Genomic DNA, 12500 nt, shown 5'->3' with positions numbered 1-12500 from the left:
ATTTAAGTCATTGAAATTAAAACATTCTCGAAAGTCTTTGAATGCCTGGGACTGACGTTTTGTAGTAGTAGTAGTAGTGGCAGTAGCTTTATTCATCCATAGATCTCTTTTTACAAGGATATAGAACATGTCAAAGTATTTACAAATTTAGATCAATTTAAAATAAGCTAATTCGTGTACACATATATTTACAGACTTCTAGGTAGAGACAATCATTAGATTTACTCCTGGTATACAGTACTTTTTTTACAAATAACTTATTAAATAATGTAATGCCACATTGTTCACTCATATCTCACTATCAGTCACTGCACACACTATACGCACATTGTTTCATAATACTTCACTCACTACACACTCACACTCTCTCTCTCTCACACACACACACACACTGGTGATCTCTGGGCCATTTTCTGTACCGCAACTTCCCATTTTCTATCCTGAAAAGCTGAGTCAGCATCCCTCCATAATGAGTGAGATGTTGAGCTCAGAAAAAGGAAGAGTTGTTAGTATTGTGCTATGCATGGCTTGGGGGTAAGTATTTCTAGAAAGGTAGAAAAAGAAGGAAAGAACATAAAGTGAAGGTGTTATGTGTAATATTGGATATTTTATAATCATTATTATTATTGTTATTTATTTGTATAACGTACACTCCTGGAAATGGAAAAAAGAACACATTGACACCGGTGTGTCAGACCCACCATACTTGCTCCGGACACTGCGAGAGGGCTGTACAAGCAATGATCACACGCACGGCACAGCGGACACACCAGGACCCGCGGTGCTGGCCGTCGAATGGCGCTAGCTGCGCAGCATTTGTGCACCGCCGCCGTCAGTGTCAGCCAGTTTGCCGTGGCATACGGAGCTCCATCGCAGTCTTTAACACTGGTAGCATGCCGCGACAGCGTGGACGTGAACCGTATGTGCAGTTGACGGACTTTGAGCGAGGGCGTATAGTGGGCATGCGGGAGGCCGGGTGGACGTACCGCCGAATTGCTCAACACGTGGGGCGTGAGGTCTCCACAGTACATCGATGTTGTCGCCAGTGGTCGGCGGCAGGTGCACGTGCCCGTCGACCTGGGACTGGACCGCAGCGACGCACGGATGCACGCCAAGACCGTAGGATCCTACGCAGTGCCGTAGGGGACCGCACCGCCACTTCCCAGCAAATTAGGGACACTGTTGCTCCTGGGGTATCGGCGAGGACCATTCGCAACCGTCTCCATGAAGCTGGGCTACGGTCCCGCACACCGTTAGGCCGTCTTCCGCTCACGCCCCAACATCGTGCAGCCCGCCTCCAGTGGTGTCGCGACAGGCGTGAATGGAGGGACGAATGGAGACGTGTCGTCTTCAGCGATGAGAGTCGCTTCTGCCTTGGTGCCAATGATGGTCGTATGCGTGTTTGGCGCCGTGCAGGTGAGCGCCACAATCAGGACTGCATACGACCGAGGCACACAGGGCCAACACTCGGCATCATGGTGTGGGGAGCGATCTCCTACACTGGCCGTACACCACTGGTGATCGTCGAGGGGACACTGAATAGTGCACGGTACATCCAAACCGTCATCGAACCCATCGTTCTACCATTCCTAGACCGGCAAGGGAACTTGCTGTTCCAACAGGACAATGCACGTCCGCATGTATCCCGTGCCACCCAACGTGCTCTAGAAGGTGTAAGTCAACTACCCTGGCCAGCAAGATCTCCGGATCTGTCCCCCGTTGAGCATGTTTGGGACTGGATGAAGCGTCGTCTCACGCGGTCTGCACGTCCAGCACGAACGCTGGTCCAACTGAGGCGCCAGGTGGAAATGGCATGGCAAGCCGTTCCACAGGACTACATCCAGCATCTCTACGATCGTCTCCATGGGAGAATAGCAGCCTGCATTGCTGCGAAAGGTGGATATACACTGTACTAGTGCCGACATTGTGCATGCTCTGTTGCCTGTGTCTATGTGCCTGTGGTTCTGTCAGTGTGATCATGTGATGTATCTGACCCCAGGAATGTGTCAATAAAGTTTTTCCTTCCTGGGACAATGAATTCACGGTGTTCTTATTTCAATTTCCAGGAGTGTATTTATCAAACCCCTATTCTGTTTTAGCTAAGTAATCCTTCAATGTACAAAATGAAATGCGTAACAGGTACTTTTTAGCTGCCTTTTTAAATAAGTGTATGTTTGCAATTTCTTTAATCTCTTTTGGTAATTTATTGTGCAGTTTTATTCCTTGATAGAAAATGCTGTTTTGAGTTCTATGTTTATTTTTTCTTGGTGAATGTAAGTTGAGTCTATCTCTTGTTGCATGGTCGTGGACAGAGCTGTTTGTGCAGTAATTACCAATGTTGTTTTTGATGTGTACAACTGACTGATAAATGTATTCACATGGAGCAGTTAAAATCCCGTGTTCTGAACAGAATTTTACAATGAGCTCGACTAGTATTTTTGGTTATTATTCTTATGGCTCTTTTCTGGAGTTTGAAAATTGTCTTCATATTTTGTGCATTTGTCCCCCCAAAAAAGAATGCCATAGCTAAGAATTGAGTGTACATGTGAATGATATATAACTGAAAGACACAGCATGTTATACACTGATGAAAGGATTCTAAGGGCATAACATGCTGATGACATTCTGTTTGCAAGTACCTTTGTGTGTTCACACCACTTCAACTGAGAATCAATATTCATTCCTAGAAATTTTGCGTTTGTTACACAGTCTATAGAGGTGCCATATACATTTAATTTAACATTGACATTTTTCCTCTTCAAACTGAAAGTCATGGCATTAGTTTTCATTATGTTCAATGTCACTTTATTACTTATTGACCAATCATAAACTTCCTTGAGAGTTTCATTTGCTTTCTCGGGAAGGAGTTCTCTTGTTTTCTCAGTGACTATAATATTGCTGTCATCATCGACGATGATTTTTTCACCATGAGTAACACTACTGAGAAAGTCATTGATGTATGTCAGGAACAGTATTGGTCCTAATATGCTACGTTGCGGAACCCCTATATTACTGTGTTTTGGTTCTGATAAGTATTTTACTAAATTTTTAGATCTATTTGAAGTATGTGTTATCTCTACTTTTTGTACCCTATCTGTTAGGTATGATCGAAACCAGTCATTACTACTCCTATTATTCCTAGTGCTTCTAATTTATTTAATAGAATCTTGTGGTCGACTGTATCAAACGCCTTAGAAAGATCCAAAAATATGCCTGTGTCACACTCATCTTTATCAAGAGCATCTACTATGGCTGACTCTGTATTTTTGCCACTTTGGAAACCAAAATGTGATTAGTTTAAAAGATTGTATTTATTCAGGTAATTCATTAATCTATTTTTCTTAATTGCTTCTATTATTTTTAAGAATGCTGACAGCAGGGAAATGGACCAGTAATTTTCTATGTCTTCTGCATTACCTTTCTTAAGCAAAGGTACAACTCTTGCCTGTTTTAACTCCTCTGGAAATGTCCCTGATGTGAGGGATTCATTTATTATATTTGTTAAAGGGCCTTGTATAATCCCTATGCATTGTTTCAGTACACACATTGGTACTTCATCTAAGCCTACTGACTTTTTATTTTTCAGTTTTTGAATTGTTTTACCTACTTCTTTCTCTGTGGTTGGAAGTAACATCATTGTATTTAGTGCAACATTATGTACAGGTGCTATATTTGTTTGGGGGAATTTTTGCTTTAACTTCTCTGCAATACTTGAAAAATGCTCGTTTACATAGTTCGCTAAGGGCCGTGGATCATTCATTACTTTATCCCCCTCCCTTAGCAGTATGTTATTCTGTATTTGTTTGCGTCTCCCCGTTTCCTTTTTTATAACGTTCCATACTTTTGCTTTTATTCTCTGCATTATATATTATTTTGTCATTAAATGACATTTTTTGCAGCAATCAGCACCTTCCTATAGATCTTTTTTTATCTATGATAGAAATTTAAGAATTTTGCCAGTATGATTGTCGATAAGAGGCGAAAGTGATCGAGATTCTCGATCCCCGGAGTGGATGTACTATGTGCATAATTAAGTTTATACGGAACCCTCAGTGCGTGAGTCCTAATCGCATCTGGCCAATTTTTTTTGCGTCATCAGTCTTTTCACTGGTTTCATGCAGCCCATCACAAATTCCTTTCCTGTGCCATCTCGGAGTAGCAGTTGACACCTTTATCCTCAATTATTTGCTGGGTGTATTCCAAACGCTGTTCTCCCCTACAGTTTTTACTCTCTACGTAAGTAATGCTAATTGTGACCATTAGATCAAATGAGATTCAAGTAACTCACGAACTAAACACTTCAGCAGAAAACCATGTCGTCACGTAGAGGCTGGTGGAATCCTAGTTCTATGTGACTCATAATATAATGGGCAATGTAATGAAAATAAGAGACATGGAAAAAGTAAGTAAACTATTTATCATTTCAGAAGTAATTGCCATTTGCAAGACAAGAGGTTCAATAGCTATGTGGAAAAATGTTTGCGGTTGCCCGTGGTGGAACAATGATTGTACCTTTCCATCTAGAGCAAATCGACGACGAATATCCTTATTCAGGGATCCAAAAATTTGGAAATCGTACGTGGACAGATTGGGACTGTGTGAAGGACATACTAGGCCTCCGCAGCGAAGCCTCCGTAGTGTACGCGAAACAAACATGGCCATATGTGGGCCATACCATAAACATTTTCCCGTGAAGGCATTGACTCTCTAGTCCCATAGTGGGATAAATGTGTTGAAAGTAGTGCCGATTGTTTTTGAAGTAATAAACAATTCACCACCTTTTCTCTATCTGTCTTGTTTTCATTTGACTGCCCTTATGCCTTTGGCAGCGCTAAGTTTGATATAGTTTTTTATTCACTGGGAAGCCCCTACGTGACCCACGCAAGATAGAAAGCAGTCCACTTTGCATATTTCAACTCGTCAAGGATTTAACGTTTAAGAGCGAGTTGTATAAGATGTTCATACAGACTGTAACGGGAAAAAGTGCAAGTATTTCTATTGGTGCCTGAGGACGACGTACTGAACAACATTACATCATTTGCCGAATAATAATTGTAGCTATTAAAAGTCTATGTTTTTCGGTTGATTAGCAACTCGAAGCAAATGTGGCAAGAGCAAGCCATTACTGCTTATTTTACCCTCGGCAGGAGGTCAGGTGCTGAAGTGTGGCCGTATGAATCAAAAGCGGTTAGTCTATACTGACAGGTATAGTCCACGTAGTGGTGCAGTTACGACCATGGAGAAAACATCAGATCGAAAATTTTGTTACGTTTTTGTGGGAATACTGTTCGTTAGGTTGAACGAGCTTGTCGAGACAAGAACCGTGCGGACGTGCGGCATGTCAGTCGCGATCAGAAGTGTTACGACTACTCTATGAACTTCCACAAATTATGCACAAGTTAGTCGACTTATAAATGTTTTCCACACGTGTTAGGTCAATTTCGAATCTGAGAGGCAGCATGGTGTTAAATACTGTTGTGTCTAGACAAGACAGCCTAGACACAATGAGAGGAAGCCGAAAGGCACGCGCTTAAACTCACGCAGGCTGGCGTGAGGTCTGAAACAGGATACGTAATGAAGGCTATAAAGAAAAGTACGTAGCTTCTGGAATACTTAACTTTAATCCACATTTGTAGAACATCGCTCTTGATGATACATTAATAGAATCTCAATATCAATTGAATACGGCGCCTTGCTAAGTCGTAGCAAATGTAGCTGAAGGCTATGCTAACTATGGTCTCGGCAAATGAGAGCGTATTTGTCAGTAATCCATCTCAGGCAAAGTCGGCTGTACAACTAGGGGGAGTGCCAGGACGTCTCTCTAGACCTGCCGTATGGTGGCGCTCGGTCTGCAATTACTGACAGTGGCGACACGCGGGTCCGACGTATACTACCGGACCGCGGCCGATTTAAATGCTACCACCTAGCAAGTGTGGTGTCTGGCGGTGACACCACAAATACTAGCAGAATTCCTGTGTACCTTTTTGGGCTTAGAAGAATATTCCTCAACACATATTTTTCAAATTTAACACTGAACAGCAGCGTGCTGTTCTGGAATTTGTGATTCCTTGATCGAGCTCGCGGATAACTGTCGCAACGCTCTCGGCACTTACATTTAAAGTTTATATTAACTAGATGGCAACAACGCTCTTTTAGGGACGTTTTTGTTTTGCCAACAGTACCTTGCCTGCATTGTTAGTCAATTATCAATAACTTCGCAGCACACCACTCGGCAATACAACTGCTTTGTGGCAGGCCGATGTGGCCGAGAGGTTCTAGGCGCTTCAGTCCGGAACCACGCGGCTGCTACGGTCGCAGGTTCGAATCCTGCCTCGGGCATGGATGTGTGTGATGTCCTTAGGTTAGTTAGGTTTACGTAGTTCTAAGTCTAGGGGACTGATGACTTCAGATGTTAAGTTCCATAGTGCTTAGAGCCATTTGATCAAGTTTTTGAATGGTTTGTGGCCGTGTTCTAAACTTGAACTCGAGTCACTGTACTTTAAAATTCGGACACAGCCTTTATTAAATCCTTTTACCAGAAGTAACAGTGTATAAATAAAATAAAGAGTGAGGGTTATGTCGCAGTCTAACCAAATATTTTTGGGGATGTGCATGTGACATGCGTTACATCTAATAAATCCATTATTAATAATAATGAACATAATAATAATGATAGTAATAATAATAGAAGGCTAATATAAATGACCCATACGTTTTCGAAGTTCCGTATTTTCCGAAGTTGCCTATTATATGTACAAATTTGGTTCATGCATGAATGGAATCGGAAATTCACCGAATTTGCATTGTGCCCGCTAGTTGGCGTTACGAGTACAGTGCCTTGACAAAATGGCAACAATACAAGAAAAGAGTTTCTGTGCGTTAGAATATGTGAGAAGTTTACTGTTGCAACAGTGCAGCGTAGAAGAGGAATTATAAAAAAGAGCGGCCATGTAAAAAGCGCATTGTGCGTTACTATAGACTATTTAGGGACGCTGGTCGTCTCCGTTAACAGAAAAGTACCGTTCAACTAAGTGTGTCAGATGCAACTGTGAAGAATCTGCGAAGAGTGTGTCGGGTACCTCTTACGTTCATATGTTACAGATTTGGTTGTTTCCACAAGTGACTGCTGACTCCGAGAATTTCCAATTTACAAAATTACACAATTTAAGTGAAAAGAAGGTACATGGAGCTATCCGAATGGGATGTAAATCGGTAGTTGTGATGTACATGTACAGACAAACAAATTGCTACAGTTTCAGAAAAACTGGGAGATTTATTCAGGAGATTTCAGCAGGTCAGTAACACGTTGGTCTACCTTCGTCCTCATGCAAGGAATTATACGGCTTAGCATTGACTGATAGAGTTGTTGGATGTTGTAATGGTTCTTTATTTACGTGACCATTACGGCACTCCAACCCCAGTTCTCGATACCAGAAATATCGTACTACTTTTCTGCGAAGTAAGAGACATATTTTTGTGACAATATTCACATTCGGTTTTATTAATGTGGGGGTACTCCGATGTATCGATATATTACAGTGATATGGTTCTTGTGTGTATTCATTTCTGTGAGACTGTCATAATCTTTGACTTGTACCCGTTTTGGCGCGAATGCGCACAGAGCAGTCTTTGTTTCACTTTGCAGAAGTTGAGCTGTTATTTCGGTTTGTAAAAGAACAGGCAAGTCTTGTGTTTGGTTAAAGTGGAAATTAAATATATGAAGATTGATACAAAACTGTTTTCTGGATGATGTGACAATTAAGGAGCAGTATATGTGAATTTACAAGAAGATTAATAAAAATGTGGATCGTGAACACCAAGTCAAAAATTATTTCTACCATACCATTGTTCTGATCTGGGATTGTTTAATCATTAATAATTTCCTGAAAAATGGATTTGTTAGGTCTTCAAATATTGCTAAAATACAGATCTTGACCTTCTAGCAGTCAAAGTGGAATCATCCTAGAATCAACAAGACGAGCCATAACAACTTCGACGAAATCTACGTGGGAATCCATTCAAGATAAGTGCCAAAATTAATGGCTCTGAGCACTATGGGACTCAACTGCTGTGGTCATAAGTCCCCTAGAACTTAGAACTACTTAAACCTAACTAACCTAAGGACAGCACACAACACCCAGCCATCACGAGGCAGAGAAAATCCCTGACCCCGCCGGGAATCGAACCCGGGAACCCGGGCGTGGGAAGCGAGAACGCTACCGCACGACCACGAGATGCGGGCGCCAAAATTAATGACTTTTTTTAAAATGACTTCATTATTTCCATTCTGACGATACCATTCACAGTCAATAACTTTGTTGTTGCCCGATAAAGCGAACGTATGCTGCGTGAGCAACATTGTTAATCTGATTTCTAACCTACTTTGCAAGTGGTGGTATTGTTAGAATGTCCTCCTTAGGGATGTCGTGCCAAACTCTGTCCATCTGGCGCTGTAAATTGTCACGATCAGGAGATGGTTGAGGGCCCTCCGCATAATGCTCCAAACTTTATCACTTGAAGAGAGATCCGGCGACCTTGCTGTCCAAGGCAGTGTTCGGCAAGCACGAAGACAAGTTGTAGAAACAATCACCATGTGAGGGTGGGCATTATCTTGCTGAAATGATTGCAATGAAGGGCAACAAAATCGGGCTTCGAATATCGTCGACGTATCGCACTGCTGTAAGGGTGCCGCGGATGGCTATCAAGCGTGAGAAGTGGCACCCCAGTCCATGACTCGTGGTCGTCGGGCCGTTTGGCAGGCGACAGTCAGCCTGGAATCCCACCACCGTCCGGGCCGTTTCCCGAAACGCCGTCACTGGTCTTTGGGGATCGTTTCCAAGCGGGACTAGTTACGGAAAACAATTGCAATCAATTAGATTCCAGGCCGAAGGCATGTCTGGAGACGCCCCGGACAGTGGTAGGATACTATCCTGACTGTTGGCCGCCATACAGCCTGACAACCGGGAGTCATGGACTGGGCTGCCATGTCTTCGATTGTCATCCACTGCACGATTACAGCACAGCGGTACATCGACAATATTCTGCACCCCGTTTTGTTGTCCTTCATGGCGAGCCGTCCTGGGCTTATATTTCAGCAAGATGATGCCCGTCCGCAAACGGCGAAGGTTTCTATTGCTTGTCCTAGTACTTCTCAGATTAGATTAGATTAGATTAATTATTCATTCCATGGAATTATTCATTCCATAGACCCATAAAAGAGGGAATCCTCCTGGGTGTAGAACATCTCAGATAAACACATTACAAAAATGTAATTAGAAAAACTTGAGTTTCATTAATTTTAATGATCTTCAGTCAATAAACAGTAAAATTATGTACATGAATTAAATTTAAACTTCTAATGTTTACAGGTTTAATAATTACATTTGCTTTCATTATATCCATCATTCAGACATTTGCTAGTTTCCTCGCTATTACAACCAAGTATCGGCAAAAATTAAAGTAAATTATTCATTTCAGTGATCTTCAGTTAAGAACAGTCAGATTATGTACAAGATTTAAAATAAAACTTCCACTATTTAAAGACTTAAGACTTACATCTGCTGTCAATACATCCATCATTCACACAGTAGGTAGTTACTTGGCTATTACAACCAAGTATTGTCAAAAATTAAAGTATAATAAATTTTCATTAAAATGGTCTACTGCACTTCTTGAGAAACTCATGGATGGAATAAAAAGAGTTGGCCACCAAAAATTCTTTTAAATTATGTTTAAATTGTGCCTTGTCTGAAACTAAACTGTTAATGGTTGCTGGTAACTTATTGAAAATATGCGTTGCTGAATACTGGACTCCTTTCTGGGCAAGAGTAAGTGATTTTAAATCTTCATGTATATTGTTCTTATTCCTACAATTGATACTGTGTACTAAGCAGTTAGTTGGAAAAAGAGATGTATTATTTACAGCAAACTTCATTAAGGAATAAATATACTGAGAAGCTGTGGTCAGCAACGTCGCCGAAACTCTGCCCAGTTGAGAATGTTTGAGCATTATAGGCGGGACTCTCCATCCAGCTCAGGATTTTGGCGATGTGACGTGCCGTTAGGACAGAATTTTCCACGAAATCCCTCAGGAGGACATCCTACAACTCCATCAGTCAATGCCAAGCCAAGTAACTACATGCATGAGGACCAGAGGTGGACCAACGCGTTACCGACTTGTTCAATTTGTGAAGCTCTTTCTCTTAAATAAGCCATCAATTTTTTCTGAAATTGTAATCATTTTGTTCGTCAGTACATGTTAATCACATCCTCCAATTTTCGATTCGGAAAATGCCTTCGTGGTGCAGCATTTTGTCTTAGTCGACATACCTTTCCAAGGATTTTACAACTTTATGATGTGCATTTCAGTAACAAAAACGAAATTATTGGTAGCCTTTATTTTCAAATACAATAACTGCGGAAAAAAATTTAAGTGTGACAACAATGCGTTCACGCTATACTGCTAGTTCAGCATGTCAGTTACACACTCATCCATATCGAAGGGAAATGTTGATATTCTCTGCGTGTATTAGAGCCTGAAGTTGTTCTCTTACTGATAGCTGCATTTCATTGTTCGACCACCACAAGCACACCTCGGTGCAGGAGCACGTGAGCAGGAAGGGTGCTGGTAATTAATCAGTTCCGTTGCTCAGTACAAAGTAGGAAAAGTCCAGATTTCCTCCTTTATTCGTCGGTGCTCGACTACACCACTAGTTCAGTTGTATAAAAACATGCAACAGCAGCTCGCGATGTTGTTGGTTCAAATGGCTCAGAGCACTATGGGACTTAACATCTGAGGTCATCAGTCCCCTAGTACTTAGAACTACTTGAACCTAGCTAACCTAAGGACATCACACACATCCATGCCCGAGGCAGGATTCAAAGCTGCGACCGTAGCAGTCGCGCGGTTCCGGACTGAAGAGCCTAGAACCGCTCGGCCACAACGGCCGGCGCGATGTAGTTGTATTCGTAGTATAAATGAAATGAATATTGTACACTTCGCCATACAAACAAAACAAACGTCACTTCCCATATGAGACTATCTGCACTTATTTAAGCTCCATTTCTCGTTTATTTGTCCTGCAGAACGCCAAACTAATAATTAATGAAACGATTGACCCCACAGTCGTGAACATGTTGAATACTACAGATGAATTGAAACTAATTTTAATGATTAGTGGAAACCACCTGAGCTGCATAACTAGCTGCACATTTATATTCTTAGTTCCGGTTTGGTTGCCGAGTTGTGCTAAATTCGTGATATTCACTGAGGTGTCAAAACTCATGGGATTACTCCAAACATCATGTCGGACCCTTCTTTTGTCCAGCGCAGTGCAGCATCTCGACGCGCCATGGACTCAACAAGTCGTTGGAAACGCCCTGCAGAAATATTGAGCCATGCTGCTTCTGTAGTTGTCCATAATTGCGAAAGTGTTGTCTAGGCAGAATTTCGTGAGGGAACTGACCTCTCGATTAGTCCCATTAATGTTCGATTAGAGTCATGTCGGGCAATCTGGGTGGCTAAATTGTTCGCTCGAAATGTCCAGAATGTTCTTCAGACTAATACCGAACACTTGTGGCCCAATGACATGAAGCATTGTCATCCATAAGAATTCAATCGTTGTTTGGGAACATGAAGTCCATAAATGGCTGCAAATGATCTCCAAGTAGCCGAACATAACCATTTCCAGTCAACAATCTGTTCAGTTGGACCAGAAGAGACATTCCATTCCATGTAAACGAGGCCACACCGTTATGGAGCCACACAAGGTTGCACAGCGCCTCGTTGACAACTTGTGTTCATGGCTTCGTGGGATCCATGGCACACACTCGAACCATACTATCAACTCTTACCAACTAAAATCGGGACTCGTCTGACTAGGCCACGGTTTTCCAACCGTTCAGGTTTCAACCGATATTGTCACGAGCCCTGGAGATGCGCTGCAGATGATGTCTTATTAACGAAGCCGTTAGCGTCGGACGTCTGATGACATATTCTAATAAAGTCAGATTTCGCCGCATTGTCGTAATGGACACGTCGGTCCTACGCTCCACATTGCTTTCTGCGGTTATTTCACGCAGTGTTACTTGTCTGTTAGCACTGACAGCTCTACGCAAAAGCCACTGCTGTCGGTCATTAAGTGAAAGCCACCGGTCATGACGTTGTCCGTGGCGAGAGGTAACGCCTGTAATTTGTTTTTTTCAGCACAATCTTAGCACTATGGATTTCGAAATATTGAATTTCTTAACAATTTCCGAAATGAAATGTCTCATGCGTCTAGCTTCAACTACCATTCTGCGTTCAAAGTATTTTAATTCCCGTCGTGCGGCCTTAATAAGCTCGGAAACGTTTTCTCATGAATCACATGAGCACAAATGACAGCTCCGCCAACTCAGTACCCTTTAATACAGGGCTTCACAACATACGTGCTCGCGGAGCAAGCTGTGAGCAGCAAGGCGCGAGCACGGAGCAGCGCGAGCACGCTACCCCCCCCCCCCCC

This window comes from Schistocerca nitens, chromosome 9 (assembly GCF_023898315.1).
Source record: "Schistocerca nitens isolate TAMUIC-IGC-003100 chromosome 9, iqSchNite1.1, whole genome shotgun sequence".
Classification (NCBI taxonomy): domain Eukaryota; kingdom Metazoa; phylum Arthropoda; class Insecta; order Orthoptera; family Acrididae; genus Schistocerca; species Schistocerca nitens.
Note: the sequence above shows the minus strand (reverse complement) of the source record.